The sequence below is a fragment of the Triturus cristatus genome, chromosome 8 (genome assembly GCF_964204655.1).
Source record: "Triturus cristatus chromosome 8, aTriCri1.1, whole genome shotgun sequence".
Taxonomy (NCBI): domain Eukaryota; kingdom Metazoa; phylum Chordata; class Amphibia; order Caudata; family Salamandridae; genus Triturus; species Triturus cristatus.
The window spans coordinates 431,069,193-431,092,702 of NC_140591.1; positions in this window are offsets into that span (position 1 = coordinate 431,069,193).

Below are 23,510 nucleotides of genomic sequence, written 5' to 3' on the forward strand. Positions count from 1 at the left end.
TCTACAGCTGACTTAGCCTTCATTGCCAGAAAAGGTGGGAGGAACTAAGGTGCCGGAAGGACCCGGAAGATCACTGAGATCCAGCTGGGGAATTCCTCCCAACGTGTGAGGTGCGCGCACCCACCCCTGACCTCCCAATGGCCTACATATGTGTGGTGGCCTATCCTGAGTTTGATGGCAGTTGAGGGCCCAACAGCAGCAACAATGAGGTAAATCCTGACTGGAATTTTACATGTTACATGAACCTCTTTTTTGTTATAGGCAGGCATTTCTCCATCAACATTGAGGGTGACCCATGGCCATCACACAATAAGAGTTCTTAAATGTATAGGTCTGGTAGAAGGTGCATGATGATGTATTTTGCCTATTGTCTTTTTGACCAGGAACACAGAAGAGTCCAGTCAACTACCAATGTACTATCTTGAGCAGGCACATTGCTGACTAAAGTCTTAAATTACCTCATGTATTTTGATATTATGGTTGACAGTTGTACCAAACAGGCCATTGGTCTTTATTGTGTCGGTGTGATGCTCCTTCACTACTGTCTCATTTAATGTAGCCCTATTACATATGACATAGCATACATTGCACTTTTGATGCAGTGACTGGACAACACTTTACATTGGTAAGTTGGGATTCTACACAAAAATGAGTGTGCAAACATCATTGGTGTCATCAGTATTAGTGCCTACATGTTGGTTTGCAAACATTTCCCCTATTGTTTCATCTGCAATACAGTTTCATACCTGATTGAAGTGTCATTATAGATTGATTTTTGACTCCTTCACAAATAAGTGTGTGTTGGCCGGTCAGTATTTTCACAACTAACTGTGATATACAGTTAATGTGAAAACACAGACTAGACTGTGTACACATTGGCGAGTGTGTGACACATACCCTAAGGTACTGCTCAATGTCCTTTGTCATGTTCAAATAATTAAGTCATGAAGGACATGACTGGTACACTTTTCAGTGATATTGAAATATTGAAAGGCTCTGTAATTTATGTTGGGGGTATTTACTAATGTCAATCTGACATCTTGAAATTTCCTGAATCATTACCTGACTGTTGACATGCATGTTTGTTTGTAGATTTATATAGCACATCTTATCACCAGGAGGGTATACAGGCGCTGTCTACAGGCATGGGGAGACTAAGTGATTTGCCAAGAATCAGAGAATGGTGCGCCAATGCCGAGACTCGAACTCGGATCCCCAGCTCCCGAGTCGGCAGCTCTGCCCACTGTGCCACATCCTCAAGGAGTGACATGTTGAAAGTTAGGAATCATATGTGAGTGTTTACACTTAGTATTAATGGCAATTGGTGTCAGAGAAAAAAATGGTACTGTGATGTGCCATTTCATTAGGACAAACGTAAAACCATATGCTGGGGTGTGTCATTTCATTAGGACAAAAGTAGAACCACCTCTTTTTGTCATAGATATTCACTGAGACACAACAAACTTCAATGGTCTATTGACATTTAGGAATGCAATGTAAAAATTGTATTTTTACCAGTACTGAGGTGTACTGGGAAGGTTTCTAGAGCTATGTTTTGACTTATGCTGTAGGAATTTGTTGACAAATCTCCCAATGCTTTGTCCATGAATGTCTCCAGGCTAGTTATCCATGCTAAATGTGATACATAGGAAAGCTACTTCAGTACAGCTTTCATTGGACTATTTTGACAGTAGGCATATGAGGAAGTGTTAACTAAAATGTGACATCATTGTGAAATGCCCATTTCCAGGTGACCTGATTTCTGTTTCTAGACATACTGGAGCAACATAGCAGTATTACTTGACTCTCATTTCATCATAATGTAGTTTTAGAGAAATTACACATTGCTGATTTCAAGGCCTTGTGTCGTCACTGTGCAAATGTATTTTTTGTAGACATCCTATTTGGTGACATCAGTTCACTGTGCTACACTACAAAGGTCACAATATGCAAGGTGTTAAACTGTCAGAGTAAATACATAAGGATGGAGTGGAGACAAGTTCATTCATGGAATTGGAGCATCTGAGGTAATCACTGTGAGCAAATGTTTTCAGAATACGTAGCATGCATGTATGTGCTCATGCTAATGGTGAAGCCAATTCCTTGAAGCAAATGCAATCTGCACACTTTAGAAATGTTTTGTGTTCAAAGGCCATAATCAATTGTGTTTACACAGATTCCATAACCTATTGTATATGATTTTTCAGCAACATCACGGACAAGCGAAGGAGAACGCACTAACATTGTCAGGGAATTAGCTGGCCACAGTGGCTGTGGTCCTGAGACAACGGACACCAAGGGACTCAGTAGCCCAGAGGGTGAGGGGAGTGCTACGGAGGACGGAAGCTCAATATCATCACCATCTGAGTCATCCTCCAGTGGACACTCCCTAGTGGTGGTGGATCCCACGGAAACTGTGGGAACATCATCCTTGTCCGCCACCCCTGTACCGCCTCAACCCTCCCTGTTGCTCCCACAGAGTTGGTTGGGCCAGCATCACTAAGAGGAGTGCCGTCTTCCTCACTCCAGGCACCTCACCCCCGCCCCCACTGAGGGAAGAGGGTATTGACCTCCTGAGAAACTACTCCGTAGGTCAGACTGCATTATTGAATGCCATCCAGGGCAAGGTAGCCAACTGCAATAAATGGTGGCCTACCTTGAAGGCATTTACAGTGCAATTTTTGGCCTACAGAGATCTTTTCAGGTGCTAGTCTACTCCATCACTGCAGCCTCCCATCTCCCGCAAACTTTTGGCCCTCCCCCGTCGCAATACCCTATTCCCAAACCTGTGCCAAGCACACATATGCATGCAGCCACTCATAGAGACCCAAGCAGCACATCCATACATAAACACAAACACCACATGATACACTTACACACATCCAAACACCCACAGGCCACCCACCCACATCACATTCACACACAACACAGACACCACACACATGCACACACCACACCCCCACCATCACATCCACACCCAGCACACACACCACCACACCCACATGAACCCCAACCACCATCACATTTACACACTCTGCACACACAACTACACCCACAATTTCCACATCAACATGCACAACACCCATACCCAGCACATCCACAGCAACACCCTCCACAGACACACCATTCCCAAACTATACACCCAAGAAACACAGACACACACAATTAAGCACCCAACATTTACATAAGACACAAGCCACACCCATACTTCCAGAACATACAAACAACTGCACTCTCTAAAAACACAGGGACAATACACACTGTCAAGAACCCATTCCCTACCAAATACCCTACCAAGTTCTGCACTGAAGATCCTACCTTTTCCCGTTCCCTCACCCCTCCCAAACCTCCAACCACCCCTTCCAAGACCACCTCTTCCGCATCCAAATCCACCCCTATTACAGTCCAATCCACCCCTTCCACTTCCCAACACACCCCTTCCAAGCATCGATCCACCCCTTACACTTCCCACACAATCCCTCCTAAACAAAACTCCACCCTTCCTCTTCCCAACCCACCCTTCCTAAGTGAAAGTCGCCCTTTTCTCTTCCTAACCCACCCCTTCTCAGTACAAGGACACCTCTCCCAAACCAAAGCATCCCTCTTCCAAGTAAGATCTATGAGGTGCCTGCCCTGCCTAATGGATGCCGCTTCCTGAGGAGGTTCCCTTTGCAGTGTCTTTTGAGGCAAGATTGGTGGCACTGCACTGCGCACAGTGGATTTCTGGCCATGAGTTATGCACTGAGGTATTCTCTTGTTTGGAAAATAAATATTTTTTGATATTTGATCACATTAGTCCTGGCATTACTGTCCCATAGCTATTGCTGGGTACCTAGCAATGTTGCAGAGCTTAGATTGCGTAAAATATTATTTTGTTTACAAATTATGGCAGGTTATACAACATTTACAGTGCACTTGTTATGTACATACACAGGTTGATCCGCTATGTGATGGTAATTAGATTTTATGGGCAGCCGGTCATCACAGTAATCACCACTTGCACCACCTAATTGATGTGAGATGATTCACTGGGATGTGTGACTACATGTGTGTTTGTTTCACCTTGATTGCTGATTGATATGAAAAGGTTTGTAGCTATTGTCCTTGGATCAAGTGCAGGAGTTACTCAGGACAAGGGGAATTCTCCCATGGATGGATATGTGGCAGGAATCCAAATTGGGACTGACATTGATTTGGGTGGTGTTTCAAGTGGTACACATTACAGATTGTCTCGAGCAAAGTCAACATCATGTTTCATTGCCCTTCTCCCTATGATGTGTGTTGCATATGTGTTTAATATGTGCAAGTTAGATATTTGTTTATCCACACCTGTAGGGAAATTATTTATCATACATTTTCCGATCCTTTTTTTTGCATGAGTCCTGTTTTTTTAGGGCAGCTTCTACCAACTTTATCCAAGTGAATAAAGTGCTGTTACGGGTGTGTTCATTTTAACATCTTGCACTTCAACATTACCCACATATGCATTGCACTTGGTTATGCTATTGGTTGTCTGAGATATTTTTAAAGCCAAGGGTCCTGTGCATCTGTTGCACCTGTTAACTTACACGTCAATGGAAATGGGTAAGAGTATGGCTTACCGTCGCTTGCGTCCACGGTGGTGTTGGTTTTGGACGGCATCAAGCAGCAGCAACAGAACTTGTAGGATAAGCTCCATGGTGGTACAGAGCATGTGAAGGTGAGTTGAGGTGAGTATGTCCCTATATCCGTCCCATTCCGCCAACTCAGGTGTGGAGGATTTACCACTACAGTCACGTCAGCGGTAAGGCACAACTTGATTGGGCCAGTGAGGTCCGCCCTCCGACAAATGCATTGCTCTATTCCGCTGTCCATACAGTCGAGATTTCCTGATAGCGGCAGGACCATGGCGGTCTTTTGTCTATGCACTTGCATGCTTCGTAATGGGGCAGGTGGACCACCAACTAGGCAGGCGGGGAATACAACGCCATTTCGACAGCAGGATGATTTCCGCAAACCTTATAATCATCCCCTTAGCCTATTATTGATTTTTCTATTATTCTGCATTACGGACTGCCTTCATTGTAACAATTTTATGCATTTTATATAAGATTTTCTGCATCTATACTTTACTATTTCTGTATTGTACCCTTTTGAATCTTGTAATAATTCCTCATGGTTTTTCTACATTACGCTCTAGATCTCACATTTTGAGTCCTTTCTTATTTGACTGAATTATGAAATTATGTTTTTCTACCATGTCTCAGGGACACAATGCCTTAGGATTCGGGGTTAACACTCCCCTATCCACCCAACTCCTGGGCGCACCATTTAGCTTTACAATTTTAAGGGTACAGTGCAACCACATTTTTTGTAGCAAAGGATGATTAGAACGATAAGGGTTGGTTTCAGAGACTATTTCTGACCCTATCCCTAGACTGGACTTCTGACGGCATTGCTGTAATCTACCTTTGGATTAATTTCTGACTCTAGCTGTTGCAGTGCCGCTCCTGAGCAAAAAGATTGTAAGTATTACTAGGGACTGAATGATTATTGAGATTGAGAATGTTCAGTTTGCTAGTGATGCATTGTGGGAGCTGTAATTGAGGATGGTTTTGTATTGCATCATGATTTGTTACTATAACCTGTGCCTTTTCTATGCAATGCTTATACCTATTTATATCATATCACTTATACCATCTAAAATAATAGCATTTACAACAACACTTAGGACATTGCAAATCACATCATTTGTGAGAACACAATACATGGTAGAGTGACGAGTTATAGTTAGTGTAGTGTGTTTACTTTGTTCAATTCACGGAGTATGGAGATACGCAAGTTATAATAATTTGAAAGTGTTGCGTAAATTGTATATTAAAGGTAGAAGAAGATGTTTAGTATTTTTTATTTTCGTGTAATTTGTTTGGTTTGTAGATAAAGAATGAATAAAGTAACAGTAATGTAAAGGTGCTGCATGAATTATACATTTAAGGTATAACTATAACTTTAAAATTTGTAATGTTTGTGTAGTTTAAATTTGGTTTGTATAGAAAGAATAAACACATTTCCCTAACTATAAGAAAGGTTTAACCTTTGTTTTTTTCATTAAAAGTCAATTTAAAAAATAAAATCAAATGTGTTTAAAATTGTAGAGTTTAGTGTTGCCTAGTAGACAGTCGTTAAGTGGAGTGGGGTACAGTAAATTGGAGGAGAGTGTGTAGAGTGTGGTACAGTGCAGTGGCGTATAGTGGAATAGCATACAGTGGAAACACGTAAAATGGATTGGCATACAGGGGTGTGGCGTAGAGTGACGTGGCATACAGTGGAGTGTCGTTGACTGAAATAGTGTAGAGTGGAGTGGTGTAGAGTGGAGTGATGTAGAGAGGAGTGGGGTAAAGTTGAGTAGAATACAGTGGAACAGCAAACAGTGGAGTGGTGTACAATAGAGTGGGGTAAAGTGGAGTGGCGTAGAGTCGAATAGTGTAGAGTTAAATGGTGTAGAGTGTAGTTGAGCACACTGGAATAGCATATAGTAGAGTGAGTGAAGTGGAGGTCATTGGAGTATTGTATAGTGTAGTGGCGTAGAGTGTAGTGACGTAAAGTTGAATAGCATACAGTGGAGTGGAATAGAGTCTAACAGTGTATGGTGGAGCAGTGTAGAGTGGAGTGGTGTAGAGTGGAGTGGAGTGGTGTAGAATGGAGTGGCATTTAGTGGAGTGAGATACAGTGTAGTGGCATTCAGTGGAATAACGTAGAGTAAAGTGGCATACAGTGGAGTGGAGTGGCATAGAGTGGAATAGTTTAGTTGCATAGATTGGCGTTGTACAGAGTGGAATTGCATTGACTGGAGTAGTGTAGAGTGTAGTAGCAAACAGTGGAGTGGGGAAGACTGGAGTGTCATAGACTGGAGTGGCATAGAGTAAAATAGTGTAGAATTGTGTAGTATAGAGTGGAGTAGGGTAGAATAGAGTGGCATAGAGTGGAGTGGCATAGCCTAAAGTAGAGATGCGTGGAGTGGCATAGAGTGGACTAGCGTAGAGTGTAGATGCATACAGTGGAATTAAGCAGAGTGGAGTTGTTAGAATTGACACGTGTTACTGCCATATTACTCGTATTTTACCTGGTATTATGTTAGAATTTATGTAGCTATTTCATAATAATTTTTTTTGTATGCATACGCAATTAATAAGTGCACACTTTATGTAAGTTAGGTTGACATCTGTATCACCATTTTACCTCTAGTAGACGCCATTTTGTATTATAATCGAAACTGTTACTTGATCATTTACGAAAAATGGTCCTTCGTAAGTTTTATTTCTCAAATGCTGAATCTTGCTCATTAACGCATGCCTTTTCTGTTACATAGAGGCCTTCTTCCACCTGTCTGGTGGGGAGGATAAGCCAGACGACCTTGGGCAGTAGATAGCTTGTGCCAGGCTGCAGAATCGAAATTTATGTTCTGTACCCCCATTGTATTATGACATCTACCAGTGCCTTTGCATTGTAGGCGGGTCTTTGTGGGCTTCGTAACATACATAATGTAACTTTATGCTTGTTAGAGTCAGCCCCTCGTCAGCCATCATAGGAGGCTGGTCAGACTGGACTCCACTGCAGTGTACTTTGTGTATAAACTAGTTAGTTTGCATTCTACACTGCGTCATCGACTTTTCATTTCTTGGAACGCTATAGGAGGTCGAGAGTGACCCGGGTGGCGCTAGTGGGGTCACTTCCTTCAGAGTGGCACAGAGTGTAGTGGCATACAGTGTGGTGGCATAGACTAGAGTGGCGTAAAGTGTAGTGGCATACAGTATGATAATATACAGTTGAGGTGTCTAAAGTGGAGTGGAGTGGAGTGTGGCACAGTGGAGTGGCATAAAGTGGAATAGCGTCGAGTGGAGTGGCATAGCGTGAATTAGGGTATGTTTTAAAAAGGAGGGCGGGGCGGGGGGCGGGAGGTGGGTGGTGGGTGGCAGGCAGCTACGCTTCGCCCTGGCATGTGCGTAGCGCTGCCTGCTTCGCCTACTTCGAAAACTGCGAAGCAGGCAGCGCTACGTACACTACGTGGGCGAAGCGTAGTGTCTCGCCCAGGGTTAATTATGAGATGTAAATGGTAATTTTTTTGTAATATATAAATAAAACAGACAGCCCTATTCATTTACAAATCATGAGAAAGTAAATTATTTCCAATTAAAAGAATAGGATTTGCAACTCTATAAAGCTGTTATTCACTTCCCTATTAATTATAAATTGATATATTTCAATTATTCATCATATTGAGCTCCAAAATATGAAGGTTACATCCAGTCCTATTTTTATTGATGTGATTCCAGTATTTGAAGTTGACAACAATCCAATAGATGGGTCAAACAGATGGTATGATACCGATTTATTTACCGCCACATATTGCACACTTGAGCCAACACGTTTTGCAGCATCCTGCCTCTTCTTCAGGTCTTCAGGGCAAATCCTAATCTTTGATTTGGAATTAATTAGTTTTAATCAACATGTGTATATGAATAGAGTTGTCTTTTTTATATTTATTTTTGTATGTTTTATATTGATTTCTGTGTAATAAAAGATGAACCGTTTGTATAAATATGTTCCTCTCTATTAATTTATGCAATTGCTTGTCTTTTGGGATGATCTCAATTTATGAACCTTTGATAAAAAAAATGCCCCATTTAGTTGATTAATTATCCAAACACAGCATACTACCCTTAAAAATAAATCTGTTATTGCCTTTTCCAATGTTGGAACGTTATCCTATTTCTGACCCACCACGCCTGAACTCTGCATCAAAAGTCACCCTGGCAGCCCACAGCTCCAAGAGCATTTCCTCAAGAAGGCTGTCCCTAACATTTCCCATGCTATAGTGGATGGCACCGATTCTCTTCCCTTCATGCTGATTTAGTATGTCACTTCAGCAATCAATCAATCAGGGAATTGTAAGCGCGCTACTCACCAGTGAGGGTCTCAAGGCGCAAAGGGAGGCGAGGGGGTCCACAGATCTGTTTAGCCGAAGAGCCAGGTCTTGAGGGTCTTCCTGAAGGTGTTCAGGGAGGGGGTGCGAGTGATGTCTGCAGGTAGCTCTTTCCAGGTCTTGGCTGCAATGTGAGAAAAGGATCTTCCGCCTGCTCTGGCTCTATGGATGAGCGGGGTTTCGGCCAGAGTGAGGTTAGAAGATCTGAGGTTTCTTTTGGGTACGTGGAAGTTGATTCTGTTGTTGAGGTATTTGAGTCCGTTGTTGGTTAGGCATACACATTTCCTCTCCGGCCCTTAGTTGCACTGCTTCTGTGAGTATCACTATCTCGAAATTCTTTCTAAGACTATATGTAAAGCCAACACACATTGAATTGATGGCACCAATCTCTCTAGAGCCAAAATAACAAACATTGACAATTGTGAATGAGACAATGCATGAACTTTGATATTTCTAGAGCTAGAATGTGTTTTGCCATTAACATTATATTCCACTTCAGGCACTGCAGCACCAACTTCCCCAACCACTTAATGATCTTGTGTCATCAATATCTTCCTTATTTTCACCATGATCTGACACCTCCCTCTTCCAGGGTAGCAAACTATAAACAGCACTGGAGTCCAAGAAGGTTATTCTATGAGTCTTCTCCCTCTCAAGGTATGTAGGAATAGACTGCAGTTGATTGGGTTAAAGTCTGTGGTGAGGTCTGCTAGGATTACAGCTCATTTATTCCCTGGCAGTAAGCAGATCTTTTATGATGTTTTAGTGGGTGATATTGGTTGTGTTATAGGGCGAAAGCCAGACTTGAAGATGCAAAGGGAAGCCTTTTGTTCCAGGAGACTGTGACTACTTTTTAAATAATTTATGTTGCTGGTTTCATGATTGTAAATGAGATCACATCAAAATATAATATAGAATTTAAGAAAGGCATTACAAAATGTGTTTTGAGAACATATTTGTAATATTCAGTAAATTTGATAATATTTAAAATAACATAACGAAACATTGCATCAATATGAATATTTATAAAGATACATTAGAGGGTGATATTTTTATGTATCTGCATATTTATATAGTGCAGACGTTCCCGAGGCCCAAGCATGCTCTACAAGGAGGCACTTTACATTAACATATTTGTCCCATGACACATCAACCACAGTGGATCGTACTGCACATGCATGCATCTGGGCTAGAGTGAAAGACGGGCATACTCCAATCTCATTTCAAACACATTTGGAAGTTGTCTACAAGTGTGGAACAGTGCAACAGTTCGCAGATTCTTCACAACACAAAAACGAAATCCCCCAATCTTTGGAAAATATTTTCGAAACATAGAAGTTAACTTCTAATGACTTTGGCCTGTATTAGGAAGATAATGTAGCAAGGGTACAAAGTTTGTGACACATTTACATTTCGCACTTTCTATATCCAAGCACAACCATGACAACAACTCAAAGCAAGGTATGAATACAGAAATGCTCAACACCTGCACGTAAACAGTTTGACATATAATGCACATATTTTAAAGCAATGTTTTAATGCAATTCCCAAGCAATCACTTGATTAAGTTGTATATTCACGCTCTTTTAGAGGAGAGAATACATTATTTAAATACAAACATAACAGACAACTAAATGAGTATACACGAGTTTTGGTTTAACAGCACAAATGGCTCTGGTAACATTATGTTTAGGAAGTTGGCAATTCGCTCCGGAGAATCAACGTTAGAATAAGACTCTTGTGAACATGAGGTCTCCATAAATCTGCAAGAAGGCACAACTAACAAGAAAACGTATTTATTGTTAAAGCACACCTGAATTCAACAAATTAGCATTCCATATTTACCATCCAGACTGAAACAACTTTGCACTACAGATTTTTACATAGAATTGAGACTGAAAATAAAAAAAGGAAATCGCTACTTGTTGTCAAGAGGACAGTGGAATGGGATAGCGAAAGTGCAGTGGTAGAAATACTCCAAAGGACGGTAAGTAAGAAAAGTAAAAGAAGTGATGTGTAGAAAATTTACAAATTAGAAATACAATTCCGGAGATAGGGGCATATTATCAAGCATGGAGTTAAAATTTATCGCCGCTTTAGCGGCAGAAAACTGCAGCTAAAGTGGCGATAATGGGCTTGATAATATGCCGCAGAGAATTCCCATAGAAGCCCATATTGTCACCAAAACATGGGCTTCTATGGAAATTCTCAAGGGCATATTATCAAGCCCATTATCACCGCTTTAGCTGCAGTTTTCTGCTGCTAATGCGGCGATAATTTTAACTCTGTTTCTTGATAATATGTCCCATAGTGCTTAAAAATTAAAAAATATATACTCAGGGAACATTTAATAAACTAACTACTAGAGATGTTTTCAATTTGTGGCAGGGTAGATGCGAAACCAGACGAAAATTCACGTTTTCGGATCGACTTGCATCCACCTCCTGCCATTAGGAAAAGGATGTCTTGTTATTCAAAACACTTAGGGCCATATTATCATGGATCGGCGATAACATCGCCGCTTTAGCGGCAGGAAAGTGCCGCTAAAGTGGCCATAATGGGCTTGATAATATGCCCTTGTGAATTCCCATAGAAGCCCAGGTTCTGGAGTGAACCTGGGCTTCTATGGGAATTCCCAAGGGCATATTATCAAGCCCATTATCCCTGCTTTAGCAGCAGTTTGCTGCCGCTAAAGTGGCGATAATGTTATAGCCGATCCTTGATAATATGGCCCGTAATCATTTACAAAACAAACGTAATGCCAAGTCCTCCTGACTGCTCCACACCCTACTCCCTTTAATTAAAATATGCACTCTTGAGGGATGTAATTTGGTATTGTGGTCCTTATTTAGGATTTGGTGGACACCAAACTCTTTCACAAATGTGGCTGATGTCCTGTTCGCTGTTGTAATGCTCCGGACAGTATATGAGTCACATTTTGACCAAGTATCTTCTCTGCCAAACTCTAAATCAGTCCCGAAGTTTCTTCTATCATTACTATGATACAAGAAACTTAGGGGAATATTTACAATAGCAGTGACGGAGCGCCACTTCTGAAACGCAGGGCTGCACCATATTTACAACAATATGGTACAGCCCTCCATTTCCCCTTGCCCCAGTGCTAAATTTAGCTTCCTAGCTCCAACGCAGGCACCCTTGCACCATAGTGCAAGGGTGTCTGCGTTACAGGGGGAGATTGTTTATGTGCAGGAAGGCGTCCCTTCCTGCACATAAACAATCTTTAAATGGCATTTTGTAACTTTTATGTGTGCTGCTTGATGCAGCACACATAGAAGTTGCAAAATGTCATTTTTAAATGACTGCTTAGGTGCAGGAAGGGACACCTTCCTGCACATAAACAATCAATGGCATTTTGGTATTTCTATGTGTGCTGCACAACGCGGCACACATGGAAACAGCAAAAACGAGTAGAAATTAAACATTTGTCCTCATCGCGCCGGGGTAGGACCAGATTTTCTCTGGTCTTAATTTTGGCACTGTCCCATATTTCTGCCACCCTTGTAAATATGGAGCAGCATCAAAATCAATGGGCGTTGCGTTAGAACGCCTATCACAACACCAATTGTCCTCCCCTTTCATGCTAAATATAGTGTTAAAGGGTGCCTTATTTACAAGGCAGAGTTAAACCAAATTAAGTGGCTTTACACTGCCTTGTAAATAAGGCAAAGCCCCTTTCGCCACCACAATGTCATGAAAAATGACGTTGTGGTGGCGATAGGGACTTGTAAATATGCCCCTTAGACTCTGATTTAGAGTTTGGCAGATGGGTTACTCCATCAGAAAGCCTTATTACATTATTAAGTGCTATTGCACTTGTAATAACCTGTCGCATTTGTGATGGAGTAACCTGCCTGTCAGCCTATATATCAGTCATTCAGGGGCATATTTATGAAAGGTCTGCGCCGACGTTGAACCACGAATAGTGAGGCAATGGCGGTACAAGCAGTTAAGTCATATTTATAAAATGACGCAGTTGCCAAAATGTGTTATTTTAGAAGGCTAGTGTGGGGTAAAAGCTGTGCTAAAACCGGCTGTGCCATGCACAATTTAATGTATGCAATGTAGGGGTTCCCCCGCAAAATCGGACGTAAATGTCATGCAGTGATATATATGGGTTTGCCAATGGATCATGCATCATTGGTAAGTGCAAGCCTGAAATGCGACAGGCATAGGAAATGACGCAGTGGCTGTGGTACAAAAAGAGCAACCCCACAAAACAATTTGGCAAGCTCAACTACGGAATGGATGCCATCATTTTGCAACTAAGAGTCGCTAGGAGACCACCACCACCACATAGGCAGCAAAGGAGGAGGGAGAGTGTGTTCCAGCCGCGCATATCCCTCATTCACCTCAGGGAGGGTGTGGTCATACAATTTTACAGACTTAGGAGGGAGTCTATCATTTGATTGCTGCACAAGGCTGAGTCAAGTCTCCAGCCACCAACTGCAAGGCCCAATAACATTCCCCCACATGCGAAACTTATGGCTGTGCTCCACATTTTGGCATCCAGTTTCTTCAAGCTCTCAACACTCAGATTGGCAAGAATCTCGCAGGGAGCATTTCCTGCATTCGTCCCCTCTGTCCTGGATGCCATAATCAAACTCACACCCTAGTAACCCCTCTTCCCAAAACCTCAACAACAACTGGACACCAAGCAAGGATTTTATACCATGGCTGGATTCCCACATGTCCTTGGTGCAATTGATTACATGCGCGTGCAATTGGTGTAACATCCCACCTCTTCAGAAACTGAAAGCACACAAATTCATTCAATTTCCCAGGCCATAGTGAGTCATCAGGGGATGTTTATCAATGTGCTGGCCAAATATCCAAGGAGTGCATATGATGGCTTCATCTTCCGCCACAGTATAATAAATGAGTGGTTCCAGAATGGGAGATATGGGAATGGCCTACTCATTGCTAAGGAAAGTAGAAATATACATTGTAGTGTTTAACAAATTAGTAATGATGGAACCCTTTTGCCTCCAGATGGACTTTGATATATGTGTTAGCACAGAATGCACTGTAGTCTGGTTGAGAATGTTGAGTTCACGGTTACACGCAAAAGAATAAAGACGTTTATTACTAAGCTCTGTGTGTGGCGTAGTCCTTTGTGGGTACCCAGGTCGGGGAGGAAGCTACAACTGGCGACGAGTTAGGGGATAAGTAACCTGAACATCCATAGTGCTCTCCCAGAGGGTTTCGCCGTGGTCCAAGCAAACTGCTCATGCGTGCCACATGTGTTGCAGTCAAAGTGAGGAACTGACGTTTAACACATGTGGAGTCGAAGTGCAACTCCAGCTGCCGAAAAGAAGTACAAAAATATGAAAGCATTGCAAAGAAATCTTCGTATCAATGATCAAGAACATTCTGGTCAGATTGTATAAAAAGGCACTGTGCTGCTACGCAATATACTGTCATATGTGACCCGGAGTGTGAACACTAAAGGCAGATACGACCAGGTTTTTAAAGAGCTGTTATTGATAATCACAAAGTGCAAGATAACGCTACAATTAGAAAGTGGTGAAGACAAAGAGCGCGCTGAGACACCTAAGGATAAAACAGTTGTTTACTCATCAGAACCTGAGCAAAGTAAGCCAGTACGACCCCAGAGCCAGGTCCTGAAACCCAGGTCAAGCACCGGGGTTGAATGTGATAGGTGCGCTACAATCACCACAGTCTCCGAATATCTTCAGAATAGTGAAATGTTTCAGCTGGCAGAGAAAGACTTCACAGTGCCAGCTATCATTAAAGATGATCCTGAGCTCAGCACATCGCAATGTCTCACTGCTGAGTCGCATAAACCAAACTAAAAAGATCCCGACTCTGTCTCATTAAGCTCCACAATGGTCTAAAATGCTGCAGTTTTCCTGAAACCACCACCACCACCATTTGTTACCGCCAAAAAGAAAATGATTGGTGATAGACATAGTGCTGGGATAGAGACATTTGATGATTTCATTGATGCACTTGAACAGACTGATAAAAAAACAACATGATCAAGTGTCTAAATAATCTTGCTGGTGATGGTGTAAAAGAAGTCATAAAGAAAATACTGTAAGCCGATGAAGTCACATGCCAGATTAAAGAAGTATTGAATCTGAGTTTAATCAAATGCCAAATGTTGACTACAAAAGATACAGCTTCAGTCAGGAACACCAGAATGCTGGTGAAACCATTGATGAATTAGTAGAGAAACTCTACACACTCATCAGACATTGTAAGTTAAATTAATTTAATGATAAAGAAGCTACACGTCTGAGAGTTATTGATAGATGCTTGTCAGATTCCTTCAGGCTGCAAAGGCTGAGAGAAACTCTTAATCTGGAGCAAGTGTTAATGGCTGCCAGAGCTGAAGGGCATGCTGATAGACAAGCTGTTGACATGGAGGCCAGACGTGCCCAGAATGAATCCATTATGAGTATGAAAAATGAGACAAAAACAAAAGACTGAAAGACACAAAGTGATGAAAAGAAGTTGTGTTTTAGATGTGATTTTTGTTTTCGCACGAAGGTCAATGTCCTGCTCTTGGACAGATTTGTAAAGGTTGTGGGAGGGAGAACCATTTTGTGACAGTTTGCAAAGCCAAGAGAAATGCAAGTGCATCATGGCATGAAAACAAAATGGCTGCCAAAATGACCCAGAAGAAATAATCAATGATCATCCACAAGTACAAGCGGCGACATCAGTTAAGACAAACTGACACAGAACAACATCAAACGTCGCCTAAATCACCATCTGACAGTTCTTTGATATCAGTATTGAGTGAAAGGGGAGAAAATGATAGTGCCATGTTGATATTTACCTCAGAAAAGCGTGCCCATGTTGGTTTGGCCGCCTGTCAAGCAAAATATCAGTCAAAGAAAGATCTGAAGAAAAGCAAAGTGGGTTTCAACCTGCACTCTGAATTCATAAATTAAATCAAAGGTTGAGTACTATAGCATCTCTTTATCAATGCGTACTGATGTGTATTTGGGGCTCTGCCTGTGGCCCTGTGGACAAGATTGTGATATAAGAAAACGTAGAAACGTTGTTCCTACGCACAGCTCACAGCTATGTGTCCCTATAGTTTCATTGCGAATGATCAATAGGTATTTAAATCATTACATGAATTATTAAATACAATATAAACATGTGGTTTTGAAAAAATTACTTAAGTGAATATCTTTTTGCTTCAAAAGAATGTAGTAAACAAACAGAAAATCTACACTTCATGTAGTATCAAAGATATAAACATTAAGCGCATTTAAATATGCGAAAACACTGTATTCAAGACATATCCAGTGGTTCAATTACAAAAGACCCAATGCATTTCGGGTTATTACACCCTTCATCAGGGGAAAATAATATCTTCAATTACAGGAAAACGACGGCCTCATGCCGGAACAGAGAAGGAATGAATTTTGACAGCGATGACATATTGGTTTTTGGAGCTAAACAAAAAGAACATGACAAAGCTCTTCCACAAGTATTTAGTTTATTTGTCAAAGCAGATTTGACTTTGAATGCAGGGAAGTGTGAGTTTCATAAGACAAAGCTAAAATTATTTGGCCATAACTTTTCTGATGGGGGTATGACACCAGATCCTGCTAAAGTACAAGCGCAGTCAAATGCTGATCTCCACAAGATGTTTCCATGGGGCGTTAATTTCTTGGCAAGGCCAGTTACTGTTCCAGATACATACAAGACTTTGCCACTATAAGTGCTCTGTTGAAAGACTTGACGAAAACAAATGTTTCATTTCATTCGTCACATGAATGTGAGAAAAACTTCAAGAAAATTAAACAAACCATTGAGAACGGTACTAAAATGGCATATTTCAATCTGAAGCTTCATACACAGGTTGTTGTTGACACTAGCCCAGTTGGATTAGGCACTATCATTGCACACCACAGTGAACACCCAAATGCTTGAAGGCATATTGTGGCATACCCAAGTAGAAGTTTGTCCAAAAACAAAACATGCTTACTCACAACCTGAGAAAGAAAGATTAGCTTTGGGATGGGTTTGGGAATGTTTCCATGTATTCATGGAAACTGATCATCAAGCTTTACTAACTATATTTGAAAATCCAAAGGCCAAAATGCCTCCCTGCATTGAATGATGGGGACAACGGTTACAAGAATATGAATATACCATAGTGAATCATCCAAAGAAGGATCAGAACACTGCTGCCTACTTTTCCAGAGTGCCTATACAAGGTCATGGTACTCCATCCAAGATGGCTAAGGTCTATATCAACTTTATTGTAAAATCCAACACACCAACTGCCATTTCGTTAGCCCAGATTATCACTGCCATGAGCCATGATAGTAACCTGTTAAAGATGAAGGATATCATTAACCATCAGTCATAGAACCAACATACTCGACTACTCACCAGTGATGATGGATATCAAAAGTACAAAAATGTCAAGGATGAACTGTCCATCAATGAGGATGGCATTATATTAAGAGGGTTGAGAATCCTGATTCTGCATATTCTGAGACAGAAAATAATTGAAGTAGCCCATGAAGGCCATTGTGGAATTTTTGCCACAAAATTAGCTCTCTGAGACAGAGTTTGGTTGGCTTACCTTGATGATATGGTTGAAAAGGAATTAAAGGCCTGTCATTTATGCAACTGCCTTACTACAAACACTATTCACCACACCTTGAACATGTCAGAACTCCCAAAGCATGCATGGAAAAGAATAGCCATTGACTATTTCAGTTCACTTGACAATGGGCATCATCTATAGATGACTATGGATGAATATTCACTATTTCCAATAATTGAAGATCTTTCATCTACAACTCAAGAATGAGTCATTTAAAAGCTAGATGGCATCTTCCTGACATGGGGTGTTCCAGTCATAGTGAAGTCTGGCAATGGCCTGCCTTTCAAAAGTCTAGAGTTCAGAGATTTCTTGGAGCATTTGTAAATAAAGCATCAAAAGAGCACACCTTTGTGGTCACAAGTCAACTGGCTTATTGAGTGTTTTATAAGTACTCTAAAGAAAGCAGTGCAGCGTGCCACTCTTAAGAAGCTCAATTTGAAAACTGCATTGAATTCTACCTTGAGAGCTTATTGTTCAACACCTCACTCGACCACAGGTGAAAGTCCTGCGACTTTGATGTTTGGGACAGCAAGCAATACCAAGTTACCTCACAGGACCAATCATAGAAAAAAAGATAAGTTGACAACTCATGAGAAGCATTAGGTTAAAAAACAAAAGATGTAAGTGTATGCTGACATAAGACAACATGCAAAGAACATTGTCTTTAACAGAGGAGATCCAATGCTCATACAACAAGTGAAGAAAAGAAAATCTCATACTCCTTTTGATGCAAAACCTTTCAAAGTGGTTTCTACTAAGGGACACATGGTGACTTCCCAGCGCCCTGGGAAGTCTATTACCCGAAACTCTTCTAACGTAGTTCTTGTGTAGTGAGCAGTAGTAGTATAAATTACCATTCAACCCTGGTTCACTGCAGTGAGGCCTACTGGCTCATTTATCTCTTCAATCAGGCTGTTGCTGTGTCAAACACTCACCCCTGACCAACATCAGGTTGACCATGAAATGTGCGCATGATAAAACCATGTGCAGAATGCATGTGCCTGTGCAAGACATACACAACACATAGGTTCAAAAGTGGAACAGTGTGCACATGGGTAATGTGTGTGTACAGGTAGTGTGTGACCACTGTGACACACTCTACTAAAGTTCAAAGTGAGTGTAGAACCAAACAGTGTGCGGTGACTGAGTGCGTGTGCTGCATGTCATTATGCTGGTGGTAGCCTGATACATGTGGATCACAGTATTGGTCACCGAATGTCCTGTGACTGTACACCGAGGGGTCACACGGTGCAACGCAGCAAGTCACCTAACTGCGCTGCTATGCGTGAAAGAAGACGGGCAGGAATGTGCTAGATTTAACAGAATACAATGCATTCCTGCCTTTTCCCCTGTGCCAGAGACATTATGGCTGCCGAGTACCAACGCAGGCACCCTTGCACAATGGTGCAAGGGTGCTTGTGTTGCATACACAAATGAATTTGTGCAACAAGTGGCACCTTCCTGCAAAAAACAATTCCTGAGAGGCATATTCCACCATCTACGTGTGCTGCGGAATGCAGCACACATTGAAAGAGGTAATAAATAGGACATTCAAAGTTATTACCCAGATTCAGAAAATGCTTTATTCGACTTTAAGTACTAGATAAAATCATAAAAGCCGAAAATACCAGAAACAATTCATATGTACATTATATCTTTTAAAAGTGCATTACAAAACCAGCTGCCCCCATGAATCACAAATTGTTACAATTATTAAAAAAGTTAAAAATGTATGCTTTTCCTTTTACTTAATATACATTTTAAAAAACAAGTCATGATTCCAATAACATACGCATTTTTCAGTATTTGTAAGAATAAAAAGGCTGAACGACACTGCCGCCATGCTCCTTGCTTTAAAAATGGGGTAATCCATCTTGCTCGTTCATTGGCATAACATTTACAAAAATGAATCACATGCATTGTATTTTGAGGAGATAGGGTATCACACGGACATGGGCAGAGCTGCCTAGACCAATCATTTGTGGCTGGAAAATATATTAGACGATGAAAACAGTCGAACCTGAACCTGGTCAGGACATATCTATCGTAACCACCTAGGCACCATACTAAGTATGGTTGAATAGAGCTACAAGCCAATGTCATTTGATGCCGAAGCACTGTGCATTTATTGATTTCCAGCCCAATTCTTAAAGACTCAAAGTGATTTAAACAAAAATCTTTGAGTTCTTTTCTAGATATTGTGCACATTGAATCCCGGTTAGTATAAAAGTCTGATCGCCCTAGATCATTAGACAACTTTATTATATAATTCAACCAGGGAATTTTTCCAGATTGTTCTAATACCAAGGAGTCTTTTATAATGTCTCTATTTAACACTAAATAGGGCGACGTCCAGACTCTGTGCCAAAGTAACATGGGCTGCATTTTAATCACATCGGCAATATGGTATATCCCCAGTTCGCTGTGACAGTTAAAAACCGACGAACTTTGAAGGACAGCTAATATAAATCTTAAAAAAGCGTTTTCTATTACCTGAATAGAGGGAACATCATAAAGCCCCCAGATTCCCGCCCCATACGTAGCTATACTTAAACATTTAGCTTGATACATTTTTAATAGGATCCCCGGGGGCCTTCTACCCATTTTCTTTGCGAAAAGTATCACAGCCGCAGTTGCTCTCTTAAAAAGGAGGGTCCTATTCTTAATCGCAGATCTCCAAGATCGCGTATCCTCTAACAGGATACCTAAATAAGAAATGCTTTTAGTAGATTCAATGTTACCACTTATGCTATTAGGCTACACTGTTTATTCCTTTCCTTACCACAAGACATTACAAAGGTCTTCTTAGCATTAAGTTTCAAACCCCTGTTATCGATAAAGTCAATGTAGGTGGTAAGCCAAGTTGGGTTCTTGACATCAAGACCGCGTCATCCGCGTAGAGGAGGGAGACAATCTGTTTGTTATTAACCTGTGGAGAATCTCTCGCCCTAGCCACCAGTACCTCTTCCAAGGCGTTAGTATATAATGAGAAGAGGAGGAACAGGGCCACAACACAACCTTGTCTAAAACCCCTCTCCACGTGGAATGGCTTGGTACATTCTCCCTTTAGGCCGTACCTCACCCTGGCTGTGGCTCCTGCGTATAATTGCCTCAAAAATAACACCAGGGAGGACTCAACCTTCAGGCCCTCCAAAATTTGCCATGGACAACACAATCGAAAGCTGCGGTAAGATCAACAAATACCACGCACAATTTCCGCTCTTTTGCATAAGTATATTTCCCCTGTAATATAGAAAAAAAAAAAAAACTTGTTCAACGGTTCCCCTACCCTCCCTAAATCCATATTGGACTGGACTTAAGATATTATTGTCCTCAGCCCACTGTTGGGAGTCTATTAAGAATGACCCTTCCAGCAACTTTCATAAATGAGTCTAGGAGGGATATAGGCCGGTAACAAGCGGGGTTTTCCCTTTCCCCCTTTTAAAAAATTGGTATAATAACGGACTCCAACCACGTTTTTAAAAAGCCCTCGGCACAACAATCTGCAAGCACTTGGGTTAGCAATGGAGACCAAACTTCCGTTGTAAATTTATACAGATCTATCGGAGTCCCATCAAGGCCCGGGACCTATCTACCTTTGCTCTCATTTATGGCCATCAAAACTTCACCATGAGTGAAGTGAATATCAATCGGGAGAAAGGGGGTAACAATATCCGATGTTAATGGGTCTTGTGAAATTATAGCGTTTTTACCCTCTTTACCATAAACCTGGGAGAAAAAGTCTACACAGGAGTTCTCACTAATTGCAACCTCTACTCTAGCTCCCTCATTGTTAGCAAAGAACAGTGCATTTACTTCCTGCCAAAAATAAGAGCAATCCCTGCGTAGAGAGTTATTACCCATGGTTAGGCCCCTCCTGGTGAGGAGTAACTTTCTAGCGCATTACCAGTTTTATCTTGTCTGGTTAGTCTGGAAATGCATTTAGAACCATGGGAGTTGCATGGATACACACATGCAACAGCCACAGAACCTCTCCCTGGGGCATGTAGAAATGTGCCTAAAAGTGGTCACACTGGTGCAGGGACACCCTCTTGTCCACGGGTCCAAAGACCAACAAAATAGAGATCGGCACTGTAGTTGGAATAAATAAAAAGTTTATTAATCACCCATGAGTGGGACCACGTCCACACAACACTCTTAAGTGCTGCAGGAGGTAGTACACTGAATTCACAAACCATCGTCCCTTTTATACCGTTTTTCTGCAATATAAGCATGTGAGCAGAAATGGAAAGAACAGTTTTAGAAATAGCTATCAGCAAACAAGGGCAGATGAATAACCACTTGGTCAGCAAAGTGGGAGGGGGAGCAGAAATGCTTATGGCAGTAGTAAATGGTCGACAGTTAATATCTGAGACCAGGTGCACTGGCAGCTACAAACCATCAGCACGTACATTGCTTTAGCTGAGTCAGGAAGTCAACTATAATAGATAACACAAGCAGAGTGAAAAAGACCAGCAGCAGAGGACGGAAGAATTACGAAGGAAACTAAATGGACACCACAGCCAAAATGGCTGTCACTTGTGCTAAGTAAAATATTACACATTTCCACAGACTACCCTTTCAGCATAAGCTAAGACATTTTCTTATGCTTCAAAAGCGGTACGATAAATATCATGTTTATCAATTAGCATCATATCGCTGACTTCTCGGTCTATTGCTAAATGGGCATTTACATTTTGGACATTAGTTTTAGATGGTAGACAAGTAGTACAAGTGGAAATACATGGGGAACAAAGCATTGGCCCGCATTGGACGCATAAACCACAAGCGAAGAGAATTGCAATAATTATAAATAAGGCCAACAATATTTTCAGACACCATACAGAAAATATGTTCCAGAACCATCCAGCCCAAGTCCTTGTTCCTGAGTCTTGATATATCTCAGTAGCTATCTAATGCATTTTTGAAATAGCATCATAAACAGTAGGGGCGTGGTCAGGTATGAACACGCAGCAGCTACTACCGATAATGCGACATGCTCCACCACGATCAGCTAGAATAATGTCTAGCACCATTCTTTTTGAAAAGTCACAATTCTCGTAATTTAGAGTTCTTCTGTAATATTTCCAAGAGCCATTGCTGTCTGATTAGTCACCACTTCTACTACAAATTAAAGTCAACATATTGCTGTAATGCCGTGTCAGTTTGATCCACTTCATCATTATTTATAGTTCTTTTGAATCGGTTCAAGGAAATGTCATTAAACGATTTTTGATCTTTATTATAAGCTGCAGGTGGTAAGAACACAGGAGGAAGCAAGAAGGACACATAGCATATGCCAAACCATCCGATTGGTAGATGATAGTAATCTTTACTTCCACAAATGAAGTAAGTGTTGTGTGAGGATAGAAAACTGCTATTGTTTGTTCCAGTAATGTTCAATACTGTAGTACAGTCACTTTTACCCACTGGGACACTACCAAAACTGCTCACACAAAGATTTGCTCAGGCTCAAGTAAACAGCGATAACAGAAGACCCGTTACCCTTGGCCGTTCGAGTGTTGGGGAAAACCTAACATGTGTAGGAATTTCCTTTGCGATACTCCTCCATTTCCCATACAGTTCCTTTGGCTTGTGGGTCTCCTTCCTCATCGGCGTAGCAAACTTTTTTAAGTTTTGCATTAAGTCCTCCTACATCAGCTAGAGTAATATTAGCAATTTCCGAGGCCCACTACAGTGCGAACCAGGCTCTACAGGAGCCATTATGCGAGAATGGCAAGGGAATGAAAGGCGTTGCTCCCTTCTTCTGATGTGCTGGAATCATTCCACATACCCAGCAGTTGGTAGTGTTCATAGCATTATGAGTATGCAACATTTGAATGAAAGTGTTATTGAGATACGACATTCGGTGCTTCTTCTCATGATAGGGAAGAGTGAAATAAAAAGGTTCAGTGGGGATAGGAGTAG